The 14,663-nt window shown below is 28.9% G+C and overlaps 1 long non-coding RNA gene across 1 annotated transcript; it reads right to left on the bottom strand.

Annotated features, from left to right (window-relative positions):
- Positions 1-1,830: 1,830 nt before the first annotated feature.
- LOC110690606 lies at positions 1,831-3,705 on the bottom strand. Its single transcript, XR_002505118.1, has 3 exons — positions 3,572-3,705; positions 3,346-3,476; positions 1,831-3,228 (listed from the first exon to the last, which is right to left on the bottom strand). It is a non-coding gene; the product is annotated as an uncharacterized LOC110690606 (long non-coding RNA).
- Between the last annotated feature and the right edge of the window lie 10,958 nt (positions 3,706-14,663).

Genomic DNA, 14,663 nt, shown 5'->3' with positions numbered 1-14,663 from the left:
AATCTAAATTATATAAGATTTACCGAGAAAGGAAAGATGCCAAGTGAGTACGAAATTCATGAAATGGACCAAAACAGAAAGTAGATAGCAATTCATGGAACGAAGGTAGTAGTTAATAATAAAATGGCACTTTGTATCATGATAGCAATAGAAAATTAAATGTTTGTAAAATAAGACAAAAGAAAACATCCATATAATAAAAGAAAAGACTGGCTTCATCATCAAAAACACCACATGCAATCCTAATAAGACAAAGGAAGATATCCATATACGAGTAATAGAAGAAAAAACTGCTTCATCATCAAAAACACCAAATACAATCCCTCCTAAAATAAAAATGCTAATATGATATTTTATGAGTCGGCAAGGAATTCGTTTGACAAAATTTGTTGGCTAGTTAGTAAGGCATACACTGAATCAACTTATTGCATGTTTATGCTTAGAAGCCTTAGACCTCAACTCGTTTGAATAAGTCGTCTCAAGACCAGCTGATTGCAGCAAAAATAAGTTGTGAGACCGATCTCATCATACAACTATAATTCTAGCGGCGAAATGCCTCTGCCTATTGCTAGAAATTTGTTTGATCACCACACATGAATGATGCAAACTACAATATCCCAACAGTAAAAATCAGTTTCTGCTTCATAGTTCAGAGAAATTTAAAGTTCAAATGCTTCATTATTATACATATGCAACAAGCTATGATCAATCAAATGATCCAGAATTCACAAATTAAGTTAAGAAATTATTAATCTGATCATATATATCCCTCTTCATTTTTAAGAATCTACATTTCTGTAACAAATGAACTCTTTTAATTATTTCTTCCACGATTAAGATCAGATGAACCCGATTCGGATTTCATACACTTAACAGATTATCAAGCATATTCAAACAAATGATCCTCAGAAAATAACATATATACTGTACATAACTTTAACCGTATATGTTTACATCATCAAAATATGCGATTAAACTACCTATTTCGGTGCTCATTTAACCTTGAGATTGATATATATGAGTAGCTTGATCAGGATATTTATCATTGATTAATTTTGTTTTTTTTTTTAATGTAAATAGTAGGATTAATTGAATTCAAAATATTTTAATTTGAATTAAATTTTAAGTCACAAAATAATGGTACAAATATATAAAAAAATGAATAATTCATGAATCCATCAGGGGTTTTTTTATCCAAAACTTCTCAAACTGTGTTACCTCAACGGACAAACCGGAGCAAATCACAGTGAGAAGTATGAAAGTGAGTCCCTTCATCATATGGATTATCCTAGTGTAACTGTGTAACTAATCATCAACCCCTAACATAGTCAAAACTTCTGCCTAAAAGTCTCAACAACCATTTCACATGATTGGAATCTAATGGCAAATAGTGTTGACTAGAAATTGGGATGAAAATCTCATTTTTTGGACACACATCATTGATGCAAATAAACTGTATACCCCCATTATACAGAGCAAATTGTATTCACTTAAGGTTATATATACCCTATTAACCATCAAGTAAATCATTCTTAAATCACCATCATTATCATACCCATTAGCATAACAATCTTATAGCCATCAAGTACATCAAGGACAAATCACCAACATTATCATAATCATTAACACAACAATCTTATAGCCATCAAGTAAATCATTCTCAAATCCCCAACATTATCATAACATTTAACGTAACAATCTTATAGCCATCAATTAAATCATTCTCAAATCACCAACATTTTCTCAATCATCAACATAAGCATATTCATCAACATAACAATCTAATAATCATAATCATCATCATAAGCATAAGCATAATCAATATCATAACTATCTCATAATCATAATCTCAATCAATATCATAGACATATATAATCAACATAACAATCTCATAATCATAATCAATATCATATCATAATCACACTCCCAACACCAACAGTGAACTTCACATCACCAAACGCAACCAAGCATATATAATACCCCCGGCCAACAACAGATCACAGTTGCTGGCATCCAAATATATTTTCCAATACAACTAACCTAAATAAGATAAAATTGAAATAATTCAATAAAAACTAAAAATGGAGAGAGAAGACTTAGCTGAGTGATTAGTAGAATTGATTAATATTACTGCCAAATGTCAAGATGAATAAAGCTTTTAGGAGCATATCCATTCTATAAGCTGCCAGAAAAAAGAATATATACCTAAATTGGTGGCAAAATTCAAAAGATTAGATAGTTGGATCAACAAATGCACAATAATTACTACTTAGTTCGAAATGATTGATGGAGCCACTGCAGGCCATTAAACACATACATGAAGACTACACATACATGAAGACTACTGTAATGTAGAATTAATTAAGCATTAAGAGAAGTAAAGGCTTCCTTTTGACGGCTCAGAGGCCTTATTGCCTTAAGCATATAATTACAAAAATAAAATATGAGAACACGTATGATAACAGAGTCCAACGATATAAAAAAGAAACTGCTATTAAATATGTAAATATGATTGGGTGAATTGGTGCAAGACAAAAGGGGAATTATATCCTGCGAATTGCAAGGACATGGAATAATATTCTATTGCAAACACATGAACTTGACTAATTATGTTATTCAACAGATACATTTTGATATTTCACAAGCTTTAGTTGTTACTGACATTAATATTCAGCTAAAGACCAGGAAATCAGAGAAGATGGAACTTCATAACCTCATTGAACAATACATCATATTTCTAGAGTAAAACCAGCCCTCAAAAGTGTAGGTCTATTTTACCGGTAACCCATAAAAATCAGAAACTTTAACTTTCAAAATCTATCAGCTGGATAAACCAAGACAAACCAAGACAGATAATCATTAATTACTACTACACAAAAAAAAAAGTAGATTTTATGCACCAAATTCATTTAAAAAACAAATTCAAAGATTCATCAAAAGGACAACCACATAAACAAATTGATAAAAACTAATCAAAATTACAAACAACTCAAGCAAATTAAAATAAATAGTTGAATTCATAGTTTCATACCTTCAAGTCTAACATGATGAATGATTCCTGAAGTATAATTCAACAGAACTTCAAAAGGGTACAACTGGCTGTAAACCATAGGGATACTAAGAGTACAATTCCACCTTAAGTTCCTCCTTATCTCTCCTACATTCTCTCCCTTTCTCATTGTCTTCCTTCGATTTTCATTCTTTCTTACCTTTTTAGGTAAATTTCGACTGCTCCCATGAAGTGGGTAATAAATTGGATAATAATTACAATTTCATTAAGCAATCCTTGAATAATATTAAGCCCAAATTTCAACAAAAAACCAAATTTTCAGGGAAAAAAACTACCTGAAAATGGATCCATCAGAAGCAGCAGAGAAAGAAACAAACGCATTCTGAAAACAGCAATCAAGTACTGCAGCTTCTGTTTGAACTTCTAATCTAAGCTTACTGCTTTCCACATCCACCAACCTAATACTCTAAAAATATTGAAGAAAAAATTAATTAAATTGAGTGAAATTCAAAAGAAAATTGTGAATAATAATTTATGAAGAAGCAAATAATAGTAACTTACAGAATCCCAAGATGAAATGAGAAGATTGTTGGATTCTAGAGCAAATTGTACACGAGTAATCGTAAGATAGCACGATTGTTATGAACAATAATCAACATTAAAATGTAATAACTATAAATAACACAATTGTCTTCATCAAATTAACCTTAGAATTTCAAACTTGCTCAATTCAAATTGAATCTTTAATATAAAGAAAGAGAGATTACTTAGACCAGATCTATGCAGAAGACATTGATAAAGGAAAGATATGGAGGAGCGGAGAAGAATGCGACGGCGAAGAGTGACGATAGTGGTGGAGCCGTGGAGAGCAGGTGAAGCATGAGGGTGACAGTGGGTCATGAGAACCTCGAAGAGGCTCCGGTGAGGATGACGGTGACTGGGAAAGTCGCGGCTTCTCAAAATCGCAGCCCTCGTAGAAGATGAAGAAGAATGAAGGAGGAGAGAGAAGCTAAGGTAGGTGAGAGAGGAGGAGATTTCGAGGAAGGAGAAAGAAAGAAGATATTTCGGTTTTTTTTTTTAAGAACATTCGCACCGGTTCGAACCGAACCGGTGCGAAAAACTCATTTTTCCTACCGGTTTGTTTAAAACCGGTGGGAAAAGTATTTTTCCCAATTCCACCCATTTCTTTTCCCACCGGTTTTCAAGAACCGGTGCGAAAATTGCGGTGCGGAATTCAATTTTTCTACTAGTGATTTATCATGATTCAAGTTCAATTTAAATCAAATATAGTCAAATATTTAAACAAAAATTATAAAAAATTTATTTATATGTATTATAAAAATTGTTAAAGATTAACTTATTATATATTATGGTTTCGTGTTAACTTTTGATCGATTTCAAGATTAATATGTCATTGTTGAATGTTAAGAATTAATTTTCTAATTTTATTATCTATTTTAAAATTTCGAGATTAAATACATGAATAGTCGAATGATTTTGTGTTTAACTCTAGTTAGTCACATAATCATGAATTATTGAATAATCATTCGCTATTATTAAATGTTGAAGGCCTTGAAGCTATGGACAAGATTTTAGGTTGAAGATGAAGCTATATATGAACATGATTTTAGGTTGAAGATGAATAAAAATAACATAAAAATAAATTAATATAAAACAATTAAAAACTGCTGATGGAGGTTATTCCATGTTTTTAGGGACAATTTCCTTTTTCTTTTTTCCATTTATAGAGAGGGCGTTATTTGGTAGGGGTGTTAAAAAAACCCGACCCGGTTGAAGGCCTTGAAGCTATGGACAAGATTTTAGGTTGAAGATGAAGCTATATATGAACATGATTTTAGGTTGAAGATGAATAAAAATAACATAAAAATAAATTAATATAAAACAATTAAAAACTGCTGATGGAGGTTATTCCATGTTTTTAGGGACAATTTCCTTTTTCTTTTTTCCATTTATAGAGAGGGCGTTATTTGGTAGGGGTGTTAAAAAAAACCCGACCCGGTTGTCCCGTCCCTATTACTCGATGACCCGCAAAAAACTCGATGGGAAATTGACAAATTTTTCTTTTTTATCGGGTCAGGTACCCGTCCCGCTAAAATAGCAGTTTCGTGGACCGGGACATGGGACAAGCTTTGCTAATCTCGGATACCCGGATACCCGTTTAAAAAATAAAAAATAAAAAATTTCGTTACTCCCTAACCAGCCCAGCCCACTAGACAATTCAATAGGTGTTTTTACTTGTTAGGGTTTATAGGTTAGTGTCTTTCACATTTCACCTTCTCTTGTATCATAGCCAGTTGTTTCCTCTCTTCTCTCTCTATGGTTTTCCTCTAAATCTCCATCTCTATCTCTCTCTTTCGCTAGTTTTCCTCTTAATCTCTAATCTCCATATATATATATATATATATATATATATATATATATATATATATATATATATATATATATATATATATATATATATATATATATATATATATATATATATATATATATATATATATATATATATATATATATTTATCTTTTATTTTCCAATGAGATATCCCTCTTATAATACGATATTTATCCCTCTTATTATCAATATTTATTTACATCTTGGGTCTAATTTTGTTCGAATTATGGAGGAGGTGAGTGGTTTGATTTTGTGAGGGGGTCTTTATTTTTGAGTTATAATCGAGAAAAGGTGGTGGTTGATTGTGGGTTTTCAATTTTTGGGCTAGAATCGTGATTCGTGGTGTCTTTGTAGTGCAAGAGAAAAAGGGAGGAAGATGGTGGTCTAGTGGATGATGTTTTTCATGATAATTGTTGATGATGAAGTAAAATCAGTGGAATAGCTAACTAACGAAATCTGTTTTTTTTTTTTTTTCCTTTTTAAATGCTTACTGTAATAAAGATTTATTTTTATTTTTTTAGTAGTATTAACTTCTTCTAATTGTGTGTATTTTTAGTTGTGCTTGACTTCTAATAGTATGAACTTTGGGTAGTAGATTTTATATTGTTTATCATTTTTCACTTTTTGGGCATATATTGTCATATTAAATCCGAGTACCCGTGTCCCGTCCTGGATAATTCGGGTACCCGTCCGGGACGGGACACGGGCCGACTTATCAACTACCCGAAGATCCGAGTACCCGAATTTTCGGGTATTCGAATATTCGGGTACCAGAATCTAAACACCCCTATTATTTGGGGAGGACATTAATTAATTTAGTTATTTTTTTAATTAAAATAGATAGAGCGTTATTTTGGGGGGGGGGTGTGGAATATATTGTATAATATTTTCTTATATTTGATTGCTTTATAATTATGTTAATTAATGCCTTAATGGATATAAAATCAGAGAATAATTAAATTTTTTTTTGAAAGAAGGGAATAATTATTAATATAACGAATGAATCTTTTTCATAAATAAAATATCACAAAAATGTTAATTAATTATTTTTCTATAGGTTGTTTTTTCTTGCCTATGTTTGATTTAAATTTTTCATACAAAAAAAAAAAGAAATTCTAATTAGAATTAGAATAAGTTTTGATTACGTGTATGATGTCCTTCTAAATTTATCTTTTGATTACTAAAGTATAATAATAATATTAAGAATAAGTTGAGAGTTTGTTATGTACACCCGGGTGTACGGTGCACCTAAAGGTATTGTTTGCTCATATTATTGATTATTGCTCATTTAATCATCAAATGAGCAAAAAATACTCTTGGGTGCACCATGCACCGGGTGTATACAATTATTTTCAGAATAAGTTAACTGATTACTAAATTATAATAATATAAGAATAAAAGTTAACACAAAATATGTCCTCAAAAAAAAAATTTAACACATTAGTTAACTTTTGATTACTAAATTATAATAATAATAAGAAGAATAAGTTTCCTTTAAAACAAAAAAAAATTCTAAAAAAAAAAAAGAAGAAGAAGTTAACGTGAATTTATCTTTTTTTCATTTAAGCAATTTAACCTTATCTATTCATTAATGATTTTGTATTTTTGTTACAATATCTTACAAATGTGTTATAAAATAGTGTATGTGTACCATTTTAATTTTAATGAACTAAACTAACTATTTAAACTTATATTTTTAAAGGACACCATACACGTATTTGTAAAATTCATATACATTCTCGTACAAAAAATATAAAAATAAAAACATACACACATTTTTAATATTTTTTTTTACTATTTTTCTCTCTATGTTTATTTAGGGCATTCTTAAATTAAATTTAGGGATACCTAAATATATAAGAATCTAATTATTCTACGAGTTGAGTTCTACATACAAGATATTGATTGCAAGATGAGTTTTACGTAAGGAATTTTTTTTGCCAAACGTCAACACTTAAGAGTGACATAAATTTTTATGCTTCGTGAATGAAATTATCCTCCAAATTGTGTTGATTAAAGTCAAATTAATATCTATATTATACATTAAAAGGCGTTCATTTCAAAGGAACGATGCCACACGTGGCACTCTTCAAAATATATGCACAATGTCACGTTAGTACGTCACTATCCAAAGTGTATGCGCCACGTAAACTTGCCACTTCATTTAACAAAATAAATTATGTTTTGAGCTAGATTCAATTGGAACTTGTATACTCCAACAACACATAATACAGGTCATACATTTACCAATTTTACCGTCTCAACCAATTTTGATTAATGTTTTAAATTTTACTTAATTAACATTATTTATTCCTTTCATTTATACAGTAATTTAGAGGTAATTATATAATTTATTTATTCATCATAAGATTAGAAAATAAATACATATGAGGTTGCACTAACTTTTCCTCAAAAAAAATTATGAGGTTAAAAAAAAAACAAAAAAATAGTATCACCTAAGACAATACCCGAAGCAAATACAGAAACACTAACTATACAAATAGTTGAACATAATTATCAAATTAAAGAAATATAAACTAGCAACCCAGGACGTCGCCCGTGCTACACACTAGTTAGCTTATTATTTTGGGACTACCTAGTTTTGAATTGGGGCCGCTTAATTATATGTGTTTGTTATGTAATACACACGTGTTTTGTCTAAGCATTCAATTATGTGTACTAGACTTCGAGTTTTCTACATTAAAATCGATAGTGTGATTAATTGAATTAACCTTAGTAATATATAATTTTTTTTTTTAGTATAAAAAAAAAAAAAAAAAAAAAAAAAAAAAAAAAGATATGTTCATTTTGGTACTCCTAAAATAAGGGATATATAAAAATAAGGATCTATTTATGCAATGCGAAGGTAAGAGATATATAACATATATATTAGAGGGGATCATAAATTCAGGTCGGGTCGGGCCTTAATATTAAAAGTCATGCCCAAACCCACCTAAAAGTGGCGGGCTTGTCGGGCCATAACGGGCTTTCGAGCCGATTCGGGCTTTTAGCAAAAAAGTTTATTTTTAGCTTGTCCAAACCCGCCTTATTTTCGGACCGGGCTATTGTTTATCACCTCTAATATATATGTCAAATAGTAGAGTAAAGGAAATAATTAGGTTACGTAAATGAGTTTTATCCTCTCATGTGCCACCTTATAAAATGACCTACTTAAAAGGACATTTCTGAAGAATTTTCCTAATGAATATTAAATGTCATTTTTTTTTTAATTATCGTGGATCAAAATGAATAGTATGAGTATTACATTATATAAATGTTATTTATCCTTTATAATTCATAAGAAATAATGACACTTGTAATAATTTGAATAAAATATTTTATAGTGTTAATATCCTATTTATAGTAAAATTGAAAAATAAAAATAATTTTCTTGTTGTGGGGTCCCAGATCAAGGGTGGGCATACCTATCTTATTAGGATACATCAGAGAGAGATTGATTCTCAATTGAACTGTACTAATAAAGTTACCAATAACCATAGTTCCTCCGAACTACATTGAGATTGAGGTTTCTTGAATAACCCTGGAGAAATAATAAAAATGGACTATTTTATTGGCAATGTTACTCACTCATCAATAACCTTCCTTTTGAAATTTTATATCATTCATTCAAGTACCCATCAATATATATAACTCAAAATTGCTACGATTCGTGAATTAATTAATTTGAATGATTATCCTCCGAATTGGATTGGATGCAAATTAATCTTAGCATTTTAGTTTAGGACTAGCTAGTATTTATTTGGGTCTGCCTAATTTTAAAAATGTGTAGTTCTTTAAAAAACGTCAAGTTCAATTCTTTTATATATATGTACCTAAATATAAATTATGGATACCTAAATACAGAACCTATTTACTACTAGGATTCATGAATGAATTATTTCTTGTGATTATCCTTCGAATTGTGTTGAGTAAAGGCAATTTAATTGTAGGTTTTTTTTTTATTATTTTTTTTATTTTTTATTTTTATACTACCTATTAACCGTTTGGGACTGGATACCTATTTATCGTTTGGGACTGGATAATTATATTAGTTATGTCTTATGTGTATGATTTTGCTAATTAAGAAATAACGAGTACTTCAAGTTTTTTACATACGAAACGAAAGTACATATGTACATAAAATATCCATGTATATATATTCGTGTATTTTTGAAGAAAAGAACATTCATTTTGAGTACTCCTAAATCTTAGTTAAAAAAAAAGTACTCCTAAATCAAATGTAGGGATATCTAATTAAGAGTAGATGTATTTTATATTTGAAAGTCGAATCTGATCAATGTTGTATAATATTGCAATAATGTAGCTGATGTAGGACATTCATTTAGAGTACTCTGTTTCAAGGATAGATGTATTTTACAATACCCTAACAAGGTGGGGATACCCATCCATGAGCTGGGACTACCCAATTAACAAGATTAAAAAAAAAAAGTTTCACTTATTAACACTTGACATTATACTTTTACTTATTTTATTAGGTTCGCTCATGCTGTAGGGAGCATTGAACATGCCCAAAAATATACTCCCAAAGTTCATCTTTAACCTTACTATCTTACTATTTTAACCTTCAACACATATTTTTCATCCAGAACCCATCAATAATTGCTAATATATAATCGAAATTAATAAAATAGCGTCTGATGTTAACTTTAAAAAAAATACATATATACTCGAAATTGATGTATGCTTATGTTCTAATTCAAATTAATTCTAAGATTTAATCATAAATTTAGGGATTATAATCACTTTAGTTAACTATACAAATGTATTATGTCTTATGATTATAATAATCATTGTATTATGTCTTATGAATCCGAGTTTATTTTTTTTATTATTTGTTAAATGTTTTTCCTCAAAAAAAAAAAAAAAAAAAAAAAAAAAAAAAAAAAAGTTTAATGTTTAATTTTATCTGTCATTGTTGGATGTTATGAACAATATGTCATTGTTAAAGGTTGAAGCTCACATAGGTAATAAGATTAAATTAAGAAGGTGGGGGCAGCATTATTTAGGTACACAGTAATATATTAAAAACAGATTATTTTTACCTAAAAAATCTAAAAGTGGGAAGGGCATTATTTAATTTAAGGGAGGAAATATATAATAAAATAAATTGACTTATCTTTTCCTAAATTTAATTATTTCAGTTATGTTAATAATATTCTTGTTTTTTCTATCCAAAAAGATATTGTATTACTATCTTATGATTAAATACTCTGTATTTTTTTTTTATTTGATAGAAGATACTCTGTACTTAAGGGAAGAAATTTAATATATATAAATAAAGTAGACATTTTTAGAAAGTATTCGGGGCGCCACGTAAGAAATATACTTATTTCGACCAATAAGAAGAAATATTTTGAATTAAAAAATTATGTCGCCAGCTAGATAAAAGTAACGAATTATGTTTGATATATCTAAAGTTTTAATGCCACGTAGATTATAATCCACAAATTAAATTATTTTAATGAAAAAAAAGTTAAAATATAGGAATAAATTTTTTTAATTCAATACTATCATTAAATGATAAACGCTTATAATAAAGTTTAATACCTATCATTATAAGATAAATTTTGATAGTATTTATGATAAGAAATTCAAATTGTTCGTTAATTATAATTAAATTAAAATTTGTGATACTATACCTACCATTATAAATTGACACATCATACGACACAAATAAAATTTCGTATCAATAAAAAAACCCCATCAAGCGAATTTTGTGTTAATAGTTTTGTGTTAATTTTTGGTCATCAATGGCCGGATAATTTTTAGCTTAATTTTTAAAATCCTATAACTAAATTAGTATTTCTAATTATTACTTACATTGTATTAATTTGGGATATTCAACGATTATATGTTTATGTTTTATTTACTAAATGTTTTTTTACATGCAGATCTAATACATCATACGATACAAATAAAATTTCGTATCTATACAAAACCCCATCAAGTGAATTTTGTGTTAGTAATTTTGTGTTAGTTTTAGGTCATCAATGTCCGGGTAATTTTTAAAATATTATGTTTAAATTTATATTTGTAATTATTAGTTACATTGTATTTATTTAGGATACTTAACGATTATTTGTTTATGTAATGGCATACGATTATATGTTGTATACTTAATATATGGATGACTTTGGTTATTTTTGGAGATGATGAAAAAAATCCAATTTATAGATTTGATTTTATATCGCAACAATTTTTCATTTATTAGTAAATATATTGATTTATTTTATATAAATGTAAAGATTTAATTTATATCAATTTCAGTTTGGCTAACATTTCACAATTCAATTTATCCATTGATGTAATAGGTTGGTTGTGGACGAGGTTGGTGATTCTATCGAAATAAAAAATATGGTAAAAAAATATTAAAAACTATTAAAAATTTATCATTTCACATTAAAGATTTTATATAACGGAAATGTCATATTTACATAGTAAAAAAAAAATTATTAAACTTTTGTAATTTTGTCTGAATTTATTAAATACAATAAATCAAATAATTAAAAATCATAGATGAAAAAACCGTGCATCGCACGGGTTTCCATCTAATTTACATATAGTTTTAAACAAAATTACTCATAAATGACCCATCAAAAAAAAAAAAATTACTCATAAATGAAATAATATATCTATATATTCAATAAAAAAAATGATACATGTAAAACTAGCAAATTACGTAGTAATTAATATAACTATGTAAATTCATTATTAGTATTTTTTATTTTTTAAAAAATACAAAACAGCATACATACATATGCACATGTAGTAACATACATTTAAAAGAAAATCTACGGGTTTTTTTTTTTTTTTTTTTTTTTTTTTTTTTTTTTTTTGACACGAGCTTTGCAATTTCTGAATTTTACTAATTTGCTTAATTAAGTTAAGAAATCACACCTTTTTTTTTAACAACACTCCATCCAAAGAAAAAAGCTAAGTAGAAAGCTTGATATTACAAGTTACTCCATATTTATATGTGGTGTAATGTAGCCATCTCTAATCCCAAAATTAAAATAAGGGTTTGAAAGCTTGTGATTGGATTTTGGGAAAAAAAAACTCTTAAATTATTATATAGATTTTGGCCTAATAATCATACTTAATTTATTTGGATTTACTTAATATTCATTTTGGACGACCTAAGTCATATATTTTAGCTTAATCTCATACTTTATTTATTTGGAACTACCTAATATTTATTTGGGACGGCCTAATCATCATACTTAATACTTTATTCATTATTGTATTAATTACTTGGTGGACATATCATTTTTTCAATTTAACTTACACAGTGTAGTATTGATTTAAATACTTATGATTGTCTAAAATGAACCCGATAGTATTTAATATATGGTTTAATTCATTTATTAATCGATAAAAAATTGATAGACCTAAATTTTATTTGAGCACTCTTAAATATTAATATAATATAAAAAGTGTAATTTCATGTAATTTATATGTTTGTTATTCATTTAGTTATACCTAACAATTATTTAGGATTTGGGAACAGTGATTCCATTTATTCAGCAATAAAAATTAGGCAGGCCTAAATTTTATTTGGGCACTCTTAAATATTAATGTCATAAAAATAAGTTAAAATGTAATGTCAAGTAATTTATATATTTGTTGTCAATTTAGTAATGCCAACAATTAGTTGGGATGCTTAATTCACTCATTCCTTAAAAACTAAATTGGCAAACTTAAATATAAAATAAGGGATTTCGAATCACTTAAGTTTTGGGTGTTTAGAGAGCCATAAGGACAGATGATGAAAATCGATCCCAAGATCTCTTGGAACCAGAAGGAGAGTTATAATTGATTAGGGGATTTTTCCCTGCTCTGCCACATGTCATCTACATGGACCAACCATAGTCCGCCACGTGTCACCTCGTGAGAGGTCCAAGGTGGACCAATCAGGCCACGACACGTGGCAGACATATAGCCAATCAGGAAACTGGCCTTTAATGGCCCAAATTCCTAGGCAAAGCCCAGTCAGTCCTAGGTTTACTGAAACTAGTACTGGGCACGTTTTCCAACACCCTATAAAAGGGAGATGTTCCCACTCGGGAACACGGATGATTCAAAATCATTAATTCGCATTAACTCACAATCAGAGAAAGTCAGACACACTGACACCTCGAACTGAGCAATTACACATTGCAGATCCTCTCTTGGAATCTTAGAGAGACTTTACTTTCCGCACTTTATTCCTCATACATTTTCTAACTTGATCGTCGGAGGCGAAACTCCACCCAACCGGATTTTCCGTTGTTTTGCAGGTACAGGCGTCCAGAAACCAGTCCCAAAATTGTAACTCTTCCGCAGGACATCAAAAAACCCCGAAACAATAACCACTTGATCTATCCCTAACTCTCTTAGACCTTCAAAAGTGTAAAAAAGTGAAGTCATTCAAAAAAAAAAAAAATCTTGTTGGGTGATCCCAAATCATGGGTGGGTATTCCCACCTTGTTTTTTTAAAGCGCTACATAGGATTATAATAAAATAAAAAAATAAAAAAAAAGCGCCACCTAGGATTAATATTTTTTAAAACGCTACAATAGGATTATGCCACGTAAGATTAATTTTTTTTAAAGAGCTAAGTAGGATTATAATAAAAAATAAACGCATAAGATTATTATATTTAAAAAATTTATCATGAATAAAATATACAAGCATCGATTATAATCTGCCAATTTAATTTATAATGACAACTAGAGTGAGGTGTTAAAAACCGTTATGACCAACCTATATTGAAACCGATCCTTAAAAAAAATTAAAAAAAAAATTAAATTTTACTTTATATAGACACGTTCATTTAATATCATGACTTAAATTTAAAATAAATTCAACTTGACCGACCTCATCCAACCCGACCTATCTAGAAACCCAAATTGACACCTCTAATATAAAGCAACATCCCTATTTAGCTACTATAGGGGGCTTATTTTGCCAAGGCAAATAAAAAAGTCACATTCAAGGCGCGCAAATTATTTACCTGCCCTATAAATCTATAATCTTTGTGAATCTATATATATGTCAAACTTAATACTTTGATATATGGAAATTTTGAGGTTTGGTTGTGTGGAGAAATATTTTATTGCCAATAATATCAAAAACCAAATCAATATTTGCCTGAACCCACGCATATACTAATCATGAGTATTCATTAATTCTTTAGATCATTTCCAACCTGGAGTTTGGGGCATAGATTATGAGTGAACG

The sequence above is a fragment of the Chenopodium quinoa genome, unplaced genomic scaffold, assembly GCF_001683475.1.
Source record: "Chenopodium quinoa cultivar QQ74 unplaced genomic scaffold, ASM168347v1, whole genome shotgun sequence".
NCBI classification, from domain to species: domain Eukaryota; kingdom Viridiplantae; phylum Streptophyta; class Magnoliopsida; order Caryophyllales; family Amaranthaceae; genus Chenopodium; species Chenopodium quinoa.
This window is presented reverse-complemented; position numbering and strand designations above follow the sequence as displayed.